Raw genomic sequence first — 11,610 nt, forward strand, 5'->3', positions numbered from 1 at the left:
ACTTAATGCAATTGTCTGTTGTTTGCAACTTAATACCGGAAGGGGTTCGGATGATAACCTGAAAGTGGACTTTTTAGGCATAGATGCATGCTGGATAGCGGTCTATGTACTTTGTCGTAATGCCCTAATTAAATCTCATAATACTCATCATGATATATGTATGTGCATTGTTATGTCTTCTTTATTTGTCAATTGCCCAACTGTAATTTGTTCACCCAACATGCTATTTATCTTATGGGAGAGACACCACTAGTGAACTGTGGACCCCGGTCCATTCTTTACATCTGAAATACAATCTACTGCAATTGTTTTTTACTGTTCTTCGCAAACAAACATCATCTTCCACACTATACGGTTAATCCTTTGTTTTCAGCAAGCTGGTGAGATTGACAACCTCACTGTTACGTTGGGGCAAAGTACTTTGATTGTGTTGTGCAGGTTCCACGTTGGCGCCGGAATCCCTGGTGTTGCGCCGCACTACACTCTGTCACCAACGACCTTCACGTGATCCTTGACTCCTACTGGTTCGATAAACCTTGGTTTCTTACTGAGGGAAAACTTGCTACTGTACGCATCACACCTTCCTCTTGGAGTTCCCAACGGACGTGTGTTAACTGCACGCATCAAGCTCTTTTTCTGGCGCCGTTGCCGGGGAGATCAAGACACGCTGCGAGGGGAGTCTCCCACATCCAATCTCTTTACTTTGTTTTTATCTTGCTTTACTTTACTTTATTTACTGCTTTGTTTGCTCTCTATATCAAATACAAAAAAATTAGTTGCTAGCTTTACTTTATTTACTGTCTTTTTTGCGTTCTCTATATTAAAAACACAAAAAATTAGCTACTTGCATTTACTTTATTTACCTTTTGTTTATTTCATCATGTTTCCTCCTAAGTACACTCTAAAAGACATACCGGTAGGACGAGGGTCTATAATTGGAAGAGATAATATAGAAGATTTTTTCACTCATGTTAGTATGGATGAAGATTTTGAAGATATACCATTATTAAAAGTTGCTCCTACTTATGAAAGTGCTTCTGCCTGTTTAGTACACATGTTGGAAACTAGATTTGTTAATCTCAATCCCATAATACAACATATGTTTCTTACACTTTCTGATATGGAGATGGGAGAAAAGAGAGATTTTGTTTTAAAAGTCCTTGTTAGAGAATTTGAAGATATAGCTAAAGAAGCTAAAAAAGTTTTTATCAAGCATAAGAGGCTTGGTTTGTTCCATGATTTTAAAAGAACACTTGAAAAGATGGACATGGATAGAATAAGGTACACTAGTAATGTTAATGATGGTAAGGAGATTAAAGTACCGATACCTAGTAAGCTCCTAGGAATGCATGAAGCTCTAGAAAATAATTATGCTTGGCTTGTTCCTGAAAATTTGTTTGATGAGAATAGTAAGCCTAAAAGCGTACAAAGATGAGTTACTTATATAGACCAGATACAATGCATTGTTAAGGAAACTTCCAACACCCCTGGTAAGAATGCTAATGCTTCATCTCTTGATAATACTTGATTCACACTTTCTGCGCCTAGCTGAAAGGCGTTAAAGAAAAGCGCTTATGCAAGACAATCCATCATTTTATTTCTGCACTTTTGTTTTATATTTGAGTCTTGGAAGTTGTTACTACTGTAGCAACCTCTTCTTATCTTTATTTTATTGCATTGTTGTGCCAAGTAAAGTCTTTGATAGTAATGTTGATACTAGATTTGGATTACTGCGCAGAAACAGATTTCTTGCTGTCACAAAATTGAGCAGCCCCTGCTGTAGGAAATTTAGAAAAATCTGCCAATTTACGTGCCTGATCCTCAGATATGTACGCAACTTTCATTCAATTTGAGCATTTTCATATGAGCAAGTTAAGTGCCCCTGAAAAATTCGTCTTTACGGACTGTTCTGTTTTGACAGATTCTGCCTTTTATTTCGCATTGCCTGTTTTGCTATGTTTGATAGATTTCTTTGTTCCATTAACTTTCAGTAGATTTGTGCAATGTTCAGAAGTGTTAAGAATGATTATTTCACCTCTGAATATATGAATTTCCAATTATGCAATAACCCTCTAATGAGTTTGTTTTGAGTTTGGTGTGGAGGAAGTTTTCAAGGGTCAAGAGAGGAGGATGATACAATATGATCAAGAAGAGTGAAAAGTCTAAGCTTGGGGATGCCCCCGTGGTTCATCCCTGCATATTTTAAGAAGACTCAAGCATCTAAGCTTGGGGATGCCCAAGGCATCCCCTTCTTCATCGACAACTTATCAGGTCACCTCTAGTGAAACTATATTTTTATTCAGTCACATCTTATGTGCTTTACTTGGAGCGTCTGTTTGTTTTTGTTTTTGTTTTTGTTTGAATAAAGTTGGATCCTAGCATTCTTTGTTTGGGAGAGAGACGCGCTCCGCTGTTGCATATGAACACATATGTTCTTAGCTCTATTCTTAATGTTCATTGCGAAGGTTGAACTACTTCGTTCATTGTTATATGGTTGGAAACGGAAAATGCTTCATGTGGTAAATGGTATAATGTCTTGAATAATTTGATACTTGGCAATTGTTGTGCTCATATAGATCATGTTTAAGCTCTTGCATCATGTACTTTGCACCTATTAATGAAGAACTACATAGAGCTTGTTAAAATTTGGCTTGCATGATTGGTCTCTCTAAGTCTAGATATTTTCTGGTTGAGGTGTTTGAACAACAAGGAGACGATGTAAAGTCTTATAATACTTACAATATGTTCATATGTGAGTCTTGCTGCACCGTTTTATACTTGAGTTTGCTTCAAACAACCTTGCTAGCCTAGCCTTGTATTGAGAGGGATTCTTATCGTGCATCCAAATTCTTGAGCCAAAATCCATGCCATTTGTGTCCACCATACCTACCTACCACATGGTATTTCTCTGCCATTCCAAAGTACATTACTTGAGTGCTACCTTTAAACTTCTATTCTTTGCCTTTACAATACATAGCTCATGGGAAAACAGCCTTAAAAACTATTGTGGTGAAGAATATGTACTTATGTATCTTATTTCTTAATAAGTTTCTTGTTGAGCGGTAACCATGTTTCTGGGGACGCCATCAACTTTTACCTTTGTTGAATATCATGTGAGTTGTTATGCATGTTCGTCTTGTCTGAAGTAAGGGCGATTTTTATGATCAAATGGTTTGAGTATGCATATTGTTAGAGAAGAACATTGGATCGCTAACTAAAGCCATGAATCATGGTGGAAGTTTCAGTTTGGACACAAATACTCAATCTCTTACGAGAATATTATCTGTTGTTGAATGCTTAAGCATTAAAAGAGGATTCCATTATCTGTTGTCTATGTTGTCCCGGTATGGATGTCTAAGTTGAGAATAATCAAAAGCGAGAAATCCAATGCGAACTTTCTCCTTAGACCTCTGTACAAGCGGCATAGAGGTACCCCTTTGTGACACTTGGTTGAAACATATGTTATGCAATGATAATCCGTGTTAATCCAAGCTAATTAGGACAAGGTGCGGGCACTATTAGTATTCTATGCATGAGGCTTGCAACTTATACGATGTCTTATACATAACACATATGATTTATTACTACCGTTGACAAAATTGTTTCTATGCTTTCAAAATAAAAGCTCTAGCACAAAAATAGTAATCCATGCTTCCCTCTGCGAAGGGCCATTCTTCTACTTTATGTTGAGTCAGTTTACCTACTTCTTTCTATCTCAGAAGCAAACACTTGTGTAAACTGTGTGCATTGATTCTTACATGTTTACCTATTGCACTTGTTATATTACTTTGTGTTGACAATTATCCATGAGATAAACATGTTGAAGTTGAAAGCAACTGCTGAAACTTATATCTTCCTTTGTGTTGCTCCAAAGCTTTCTACTAAGAATTTATTGCTTATGAGTTAACTGTTATGCAAGTCTTATTGATGCTTGTCTTGAAAGTATTATTCATGAAAAGTCTTTGCTATATGATTCAGTTGTTTACTCATTGTCTTCATCATTGCTTCGAATCGCTGCATTCATCTCATGTGCTTTACAATAGTATTGATCAAGATTATGATAGCATGTCACTTGAGAAATTATCTTTGTTATCGTTTACCTACTCGAGGGCGAGTAGGAACTAAGCTTGGGGATGCTTGATACGTCTCAAACGTATCCATAACTTCTTATGTTCCATGCTACTTTTATGATGATACTCACATGTTTTATACACACTTTATGTCATTATTATGCATTTTCCGGCACCAACCTATTGACGAGATGCCGAAGAGCCGATTCTTTGTTTTCTTTGTTTTTGGTTTCAGAAATCCTACAAAGGAAATATTCTCGGAATTGGACGAAATCAACGCCTAGGGTCTTATTTTTCCGCGAAGCTTCCAGAAGACCGAAAGGGAAACGAAGTGGGGCGACGAGGCGCCGACACAATAGGGCGGCGCGGCCCAGGCCTTGGCCGCGCGGCCCTGGCGTGTGGGGCCCTCGCGTCGCCCCTAAACCTACCCTTCCGCCTACTTAAAGCCTTCGTCGCGAAACCCCCAGTACGGAGAGCCACGATACGGAAAACCTTCCAGAGACGTAGCCGCCGCCAATCCCATCTCGGGGGATTCAGGAGATCGCCTCCGGCACCCTGCCAGAGAGGGGACTCATCTCCCGGAGGACTCTTCATCGCCATGATCGCCTCCGGATCGATGTGTGAGTAGTTCACCCCTGGACTATGGGTCCATAGCAGTAGCTAGATGGTTGTCTTCTCCTCATTGTGCTATCATGTTAGATCTTGTGAGCTGCCTATCATGATCAAGATCATCTATTTGTAATGCTACATGTTGTGTTTGTTGGGATCCGATGAATATTGAATACTATGTCAAGTTGATTATCAATCTATCATATATGTTGTTTATGTTCTTGCATGCTCTCCGTTGCTAGTAGAGGCTCTGGCCAAGTTGATACTTGTAACTCCAAGAGGGAGTATTTATGCTCGATAGTGGGTTCATGCCTCCATTGAATCTGGGATAGTGACAGAAAGTTCTAAGGTTGTGGATGTGCTGTTGCCACTAGGGATAAAACATCGATGCTTTGTCTAAGTATATTTGTGTTGATTACATTACGCACCATACTTAATGCAATTGTCTGTTGTTTGCAACTTAATACCGGAAGGGGTTCGGATGATAACCTGAAAGTGGACTTTTTAGGCATAGATGCATGCTGGATAGCGGTCTATGTACTTTGTCGTAATGCCCTGATTAAATCTCATAGTACTCATCATGATATATGTATGTGCATTTTTATGCCTTCTTTATTTGTCAATTGCCCAACTGTAATTTGTTCACCCAACATGCTATTTATCTTATGGGAGAGACACCACTAGTGAACTGTGGACCCCGGTCCATTCTTTACATCTGAAATACAATCTACTGCAATTGTTCTTTACTGTTCTTCGCAAACAAACATCATCTTCCACACTATAAGGTTAATCCTTTGTTTTCAGCAAGCCGGTGAGATTGACAACCTCACTGTTACGTTGGGGCAAAGTACTTTGATTGTGTTGTGCAGGTTCCACGTTGGCGCCGGAATCCCTGATGTTGTGCCGCACTACACTCCGTCACCAACGACCTTCACGTGATCCTTGACTCCTACTGGTTCGATAAACCTTGGTTTCTTACTGAGGGAAAACTTGCTACTGTACGCATCACACCTTCCTCTTGGGGTTCCCAACGGACGTGTGTTAACTGCACGCATCACCTACACACATCAAAAATAAGGAAAAGTGATAAAATCCTACTAAAACTATTAGTTGTGCAAATCTCGCATGAAAATGTATCAATACTTGTAATCATGCATTTGCGTATGACGCTGATGAGGATGATGGATCTTCAAGTGATGACTCTGACGACCACTCGGTCAGTGGCGGGGACGGTGGTGCCCGGAACCAGGCCACTAGAGGTGGACAGGCCGCAACTACTACCCCGGTTCCCCCTCATGTCGGACAGTCGGCCCTGACCAGGTCGGTGCCGGGCTCTCTCTCTAGGAGTGTGTCGGCCAAGATGGGGTCGACCGTGCTTCGCGACTGCCGCTACGACAGTATGGATTCCTTTGGGTTTCCCATCCTGCAGTACGGCTCGAACATCCCCAGGACTCCTCGCCCGCTAGTGTGGGGCTCGAGGTATGCCCTCTCGCTTCTCTGAGGTCGCCTGGTCTGGTCTGCTACTCTCACCTCGCCCATGGGGCCTATGACCCCCCATCCCGCCGCTTTGGAGCTATCCTCGGTCTTCCTCGACACTCCCATGGCCGGTGCCAAGGAGTGGGCAACACGACGCCAACATCAGGCATCCTACTCTTCCTGCCAAAGTGCCCAACTAGCTCATTCCCGCACCGGGTCCGAGATGCTAGAGCCAACGTGGCGTCACATGCGGAGCAGCGACCCGCAACCTTGACACATACGCATTGCACTCCCCTCCTCCATCTACTCCAGTCTGTTCTTCCCTCCTTCTAGGTCTAGTTCTCGGTTCTTACGACAACGTCGATCGATCACCTAGGCCAGGTGGCTTCAAATTGTGGAGTGGTGTTCCGAGGCGAGCGAGGTCCTCGTACGGAGAAAATAGAGGCAATTGCTAGCTCCAAATTGTAACACTTTCTACCAAGGTTTTTAAATATACAATCACTCATATTGTCACTCATTTCACGCTCCATCTAGCTACAACCATGCCTATTTTGTGTACTTATGAGTTCTTGTTCACTTTCATATGAGCTTTGCTCCATCTAGCTACAACCATGTTTCCCTTGTTTTTGACATGTGTGTAGGTGTTATGGACAATTATGGATAAAAGAAGGCAAAAGGAACCAAGAGGATACAATATGGGAGAGTTACAAGCACCTGACTTAGCCATATGAGGTATGGGAATAGTGATACTTTCCAACATCTTATATTTAAGATCTAAGGCCATGGTATTATATCCCTCGTCCACACGAGTCGAACGAGCCTAATAACACCTAAATCAGAGCCCGTATGAAGAAATGGCGAACAAAATACGAAAGCATCAGAAGGTTTAGCGACCATCGTTACGGGCAAACCCCCCATACTGTACGGCCGTACGGACCTCCGCCTTCTTTGTTTCGTCAAACGGAATAACATTTGTGAAGGCCCGATGGGCATATTCGTCCCCGAGCTCCGCGGTTCGTGAAACCGACCTCTAGAGTGCCTATATAAGAGCATCTCCAGTCGCGTCCCCCAAACCGTCCCCCAAAGGTATTTGGGGCACGCCGGACAAAAAAACGTTCACAGCCACGCGCCCCAAAGGCCTTTTTTGTCCGGCACGGCCCAATACGGTGTCCGGCGCCCCGAGCCCGTCCCCGCTACATAGGGGACGCACCGGGCATGCCGCACACAACGAAATGAGAGGCGAGGAAGCGCGGGCTCGACGAGTCAGCGGCTCGGACGCTCAACCGTCGCCTACGTAGCGACGGTGCAGTTGCCAGGAAGCGGAACCGTCGCATGGGCAACCACCGAATGGAGCGTGGACTCCTCGGAAGAGCAACCGCCTCTCTCTTCGACTTCTGCGCCGCCGTTCATCGGCGCTCAATAAGACCCGTATGTAGGCGCTTTCGGATCTTCACCGGCCGCCATTCATCCAAGCCTCCATCCGACACCTCCAGCGACGATGAGCTACATCTCCGAGCTCCCGTCAGACACCTCCAGCGAGGGAAAGCCTGCTGGATGACGCCATTGGTGGGACAAAGCCCAGACGCCCAGCAGCGGCGACGATTCCCCGCCGCCACTTGACAGCGCGGAGGAATGGCTGGGCGTGGAGGAGGACGCGGAGGAAGAAGGGTCAGAGGAGGAGGAGGCGGCGGCCCGTGCGAAGGCGAAGGCGGACGCGTAGGCCAAGGCGAAGGCCAAGGCCAAGGGCAAGGCCAAGGCCAAGGCGCAGCCTGTGAGCACCGGCGACGACGAGGAGGACACTAGTTCCTCTGACGCGTCGGCCGGCACCGCCTCTTCAGAAGAGGTGACGAGCATGAAACGCCACCGCGATGACGACGACGAGGCGGGGCCATTATCGAAGAAGAAGAAGAAGTAGTAGTTTAAAATAATTTATATGTAATTTAATTATATTTTTCGAAGTTTTATATAATTTGTTTATGTTGAACCGATTTGAATATTAGTAAATAGTTTTCTTCTATCTATTTAAATTATTTTTAATGTTTGGGGGCGGCGTTTGGGGGATGCGGCTGGGGAGCAACGTCCCCCAAACGCGGCACGAACGAAACACGTCCCCCAAATGCTCAATCCGGCACCATTTGGGGGACGGTTTGGGGGACGCGACTGGAGATGCTCTAAGGAAGGGAGGAGCCAAGGAGGAGAGGACTGATGTCTACGGGTGCTTCTATTCTTGTAGACAGTGTTGGGCCTCCAAGAGCAGAGGTTTGTAGAACAGCAGCAAGTTTCCCTTAAGTGGATCACCCAAGGTTTATCGAACTCAGGGAGGAAGAGGTCAAAGATATCCCTCTCAAGCAACCCTGCAATCACGATACAAGAAGTCTCTTGTGTCCCCAACACACCTAATACACTTGTCAGATGTATAGATGCACTAGTTCGGCGAAGAGATAGTGAAATACAAGTGGTATGAATGAATATGAGCAGTAGTAACGGCGCCAGAAAAGTGCTTGCTGGCGTGCAGTTGATGGTAGTAATATTGCAGGAAGTAAAGATGCAGTAAAACAGTAAATAAGCGATGATTCGATGTTTGGAAACAAGGCCTAGGGATCATACTTTCACTAGTGGACACTCTCAACATTGATCACATAACTGAATAAACAAATACTACTTTCTCTACACTCTCTTGTTGGATGACAAACACCATTCATTGTGTAGGGCTACAAGAGCACCTCAATGCCGGAGTTAATAAGCTCCACAACATTCGATGTTCATATTTAAATAACCTTAGAGTGCATGATAGACCAATGCAATTATACCGAGTACTAACATAGCATGCGCCTGTCAACATTAGCTATGAAAGGGGGAATAGATCACATCAATACCATCATAGTAATAGTTAACTTCATAATCTACAAGAGATCACAATCATAACCTACGCCAAGTACTACATGATGCACACACTGTCCACATTACATCATGAAGGAGGAATAGACTACTTTAATAACATCACTAGAGTAGCACATAGATGATATTCAACTAGATCACAAAGCTCATGATCACATAAAGATCACATGGGAGAGAGAGATGAACCACATAGCTACGGTAGAGCCCTCAGCCTCGGGGAAGAACTACTCCCTCCTCATCATGGAGACAGCGATGGCGGTGGAGATGCCTTCCGGGGGCACTTCCCCGTCCCGGCGGCGTGCCGGAACAGAGACTTCTGTCCCCCGAATCTTGGCTTCGCGATGGCGGCGGCTGCGTAACTTTTCTCGTCCCGTGGCTTTTCCGTGTCGAAGATTTAGGTCAGGGGGCATCTTATAGGCGAAGAGGCGGAGTCGGAGGGCTGACGAGGCGGTGACACAATAGGGGGGCGCGGCCCAGGCCCTGGCCGCGCCACCCTGTCATCTGGTGGCCCTGTGGCCCCCCTCTGCTAGCTCTCGGGTGTTGGGCATTGATTTCGTCCGATTCCGAGAATATTTCCTTACTAGGATTTCTGAAACCAAAAACAGCAGAAAACAGGAACTGGTACTTCGGCATCTCATCAATAGGTTAGTTCCGGAAAACGCATAAAAACATCATAAAGTATGAACAAAACATGTAGGTATTGTCATAAAACTAGCATGGAACATAAGAAATTATAGATACGTTTGAGACGTATCAAGCATCCCCAAGCTTAGTTCCTACTCGCCCTCGAGTAGGTAAACGATTACAATGATAATTTCTTAAGTGACATGCTACTAACATAATCTTGATCAATACTATTGTAAAGCATATGAAGTGAATGAAGTGATAGTAAAGATAATGACTAAACAACTGAATCATATAGCAAAGACCTTTCATGAATAGTACTTTCAAGACAAGCATCAATAGGACTTGCATAAGAGTTACTCATAAAGCAATAGATTCAAAGTAAAAGGCATTGAAGCAACACAAAGGATGATTAAGTTTCAGTAATTGCTTTCAACTTGTAACATGTATATCTCATGGATAGTTGTCAACATAAAGCAATATAACAAGTGCAATAGGTAAACATGTAAGAATCAATGCACACAGTTGACACAAGTGTTTGCTTCTAAGATATAAAGAAGTGGGTAAACTGACTCAACATAAAGTAAAAGAATGGCCCTTCGCAGAGGGAAGCAGGGATTAAATCATGTGCTAGAGCTTTTTAAGTTTTGAAATCATATAAAGAGTATAAAAGTAAAGTTTTGAGAGGTGTTTGTTGTTGTCAACGAATGGTAATGGGTACTCTAACTACCTTATCAACCAGACTTTCAAGAGCGGCTCCCATGAAGGATGTTATCTCTACCAGCAAGGTAGATCATCCCTCTTCTCTTTTGTTTACACATATATTTTAGTTTCATTATTTATGGATGACACTCCTCCCAACCTTTGCTTTCTCAAACCATGGCTAACCGAATCCTCGGGTGCCTTCCAACATTTCACATACCATGGAGAAGTGTCTATTTGCAAAATTAAGTTGCTTACTGATGAATCAGAGCAAAACATGTGAAGATAATTATTAATGCAAGTTAATTAATTGGGGCTGGGAACCCCATTGCCAGCTCTTTTTGCAAAATTATTGGATAAGCGGATATGTCACTAGTCCATTGGTGAAAGTCTGTCCAAAGTAAATGACAAGATCGAAAGATAAACACCACATACTTCCTCATGAGCTATAAAACATTGACACAAATAAGAGATAATAGCTTTTGAATTGTTTAAAGGTAGCACATGAAGTATTTGCTTGGAATGGCAGAGAAATACCATGTAGTAGGTAGGTATGGTGGACACAAATGACATAGTTTTTGGCTCAAGGATTTGGATGCACGAGAAGAATTTCTCTCAATACAAGGCTAGGCTAGCAAGGTTGTTTGAAGCAAACTCAAGTATAAAACGGTGCAGAAAGACTCACATATAAACATATTGTAATCATTATAAGACTTGTCTTCCTTGTTGTTCAAACACCTTAACCAGAAAATATCTTGACTCTAGAGAACAATCATGCAAACCAAATTTTAACAAGCTCTATGTAGTTCTTCATTAATGGGTACAAAGTACATGATGCAAGAGCTTAAACATGATCTATTTGAGCACAACAATTGCCAAGTATCAAATTATTCAAGACATTATACCAATTACCACATGAAGCATTTCCTGTTTCCATCTATATAACAATGAACGAAGCGGTTTTCAACCTTCGCCATGAACATTAAAAGCTAAGAACACATGTGTTCATGTGAACCAGCGGAGCGTGTCTCTCTCCCACACAAGCATTTATTCAGAGAATGAAAATAACAAAACGAAAATAAAAGCACACAGACGCTCCAAGTAAAGTACATAAGATGTGACCGAATAAAAATATAGTTTCAAGAGAAGAAACCTGATAAGTTCTCGATGAAGAAGGGGATGCCTTGGGCATCCCCAAGCTTAGATGCTTGAGTCTTCTTGAAATATGCAG

The sequence above is a fragment of the Lolium perenne genome, chromosome 5, assembly GCF_019359855.2.
Source record: "Lolium perenne isolate Kyuss_39 chromosome 5, Kyuss_2.0, whole genome shotgun sequence".
Lineage (NCBI taxonomy): Eukaryota > Viridiplantae > Streptophyta > Magnoliopsida > Poales > Poaceae > Lolium > Lolium perenne.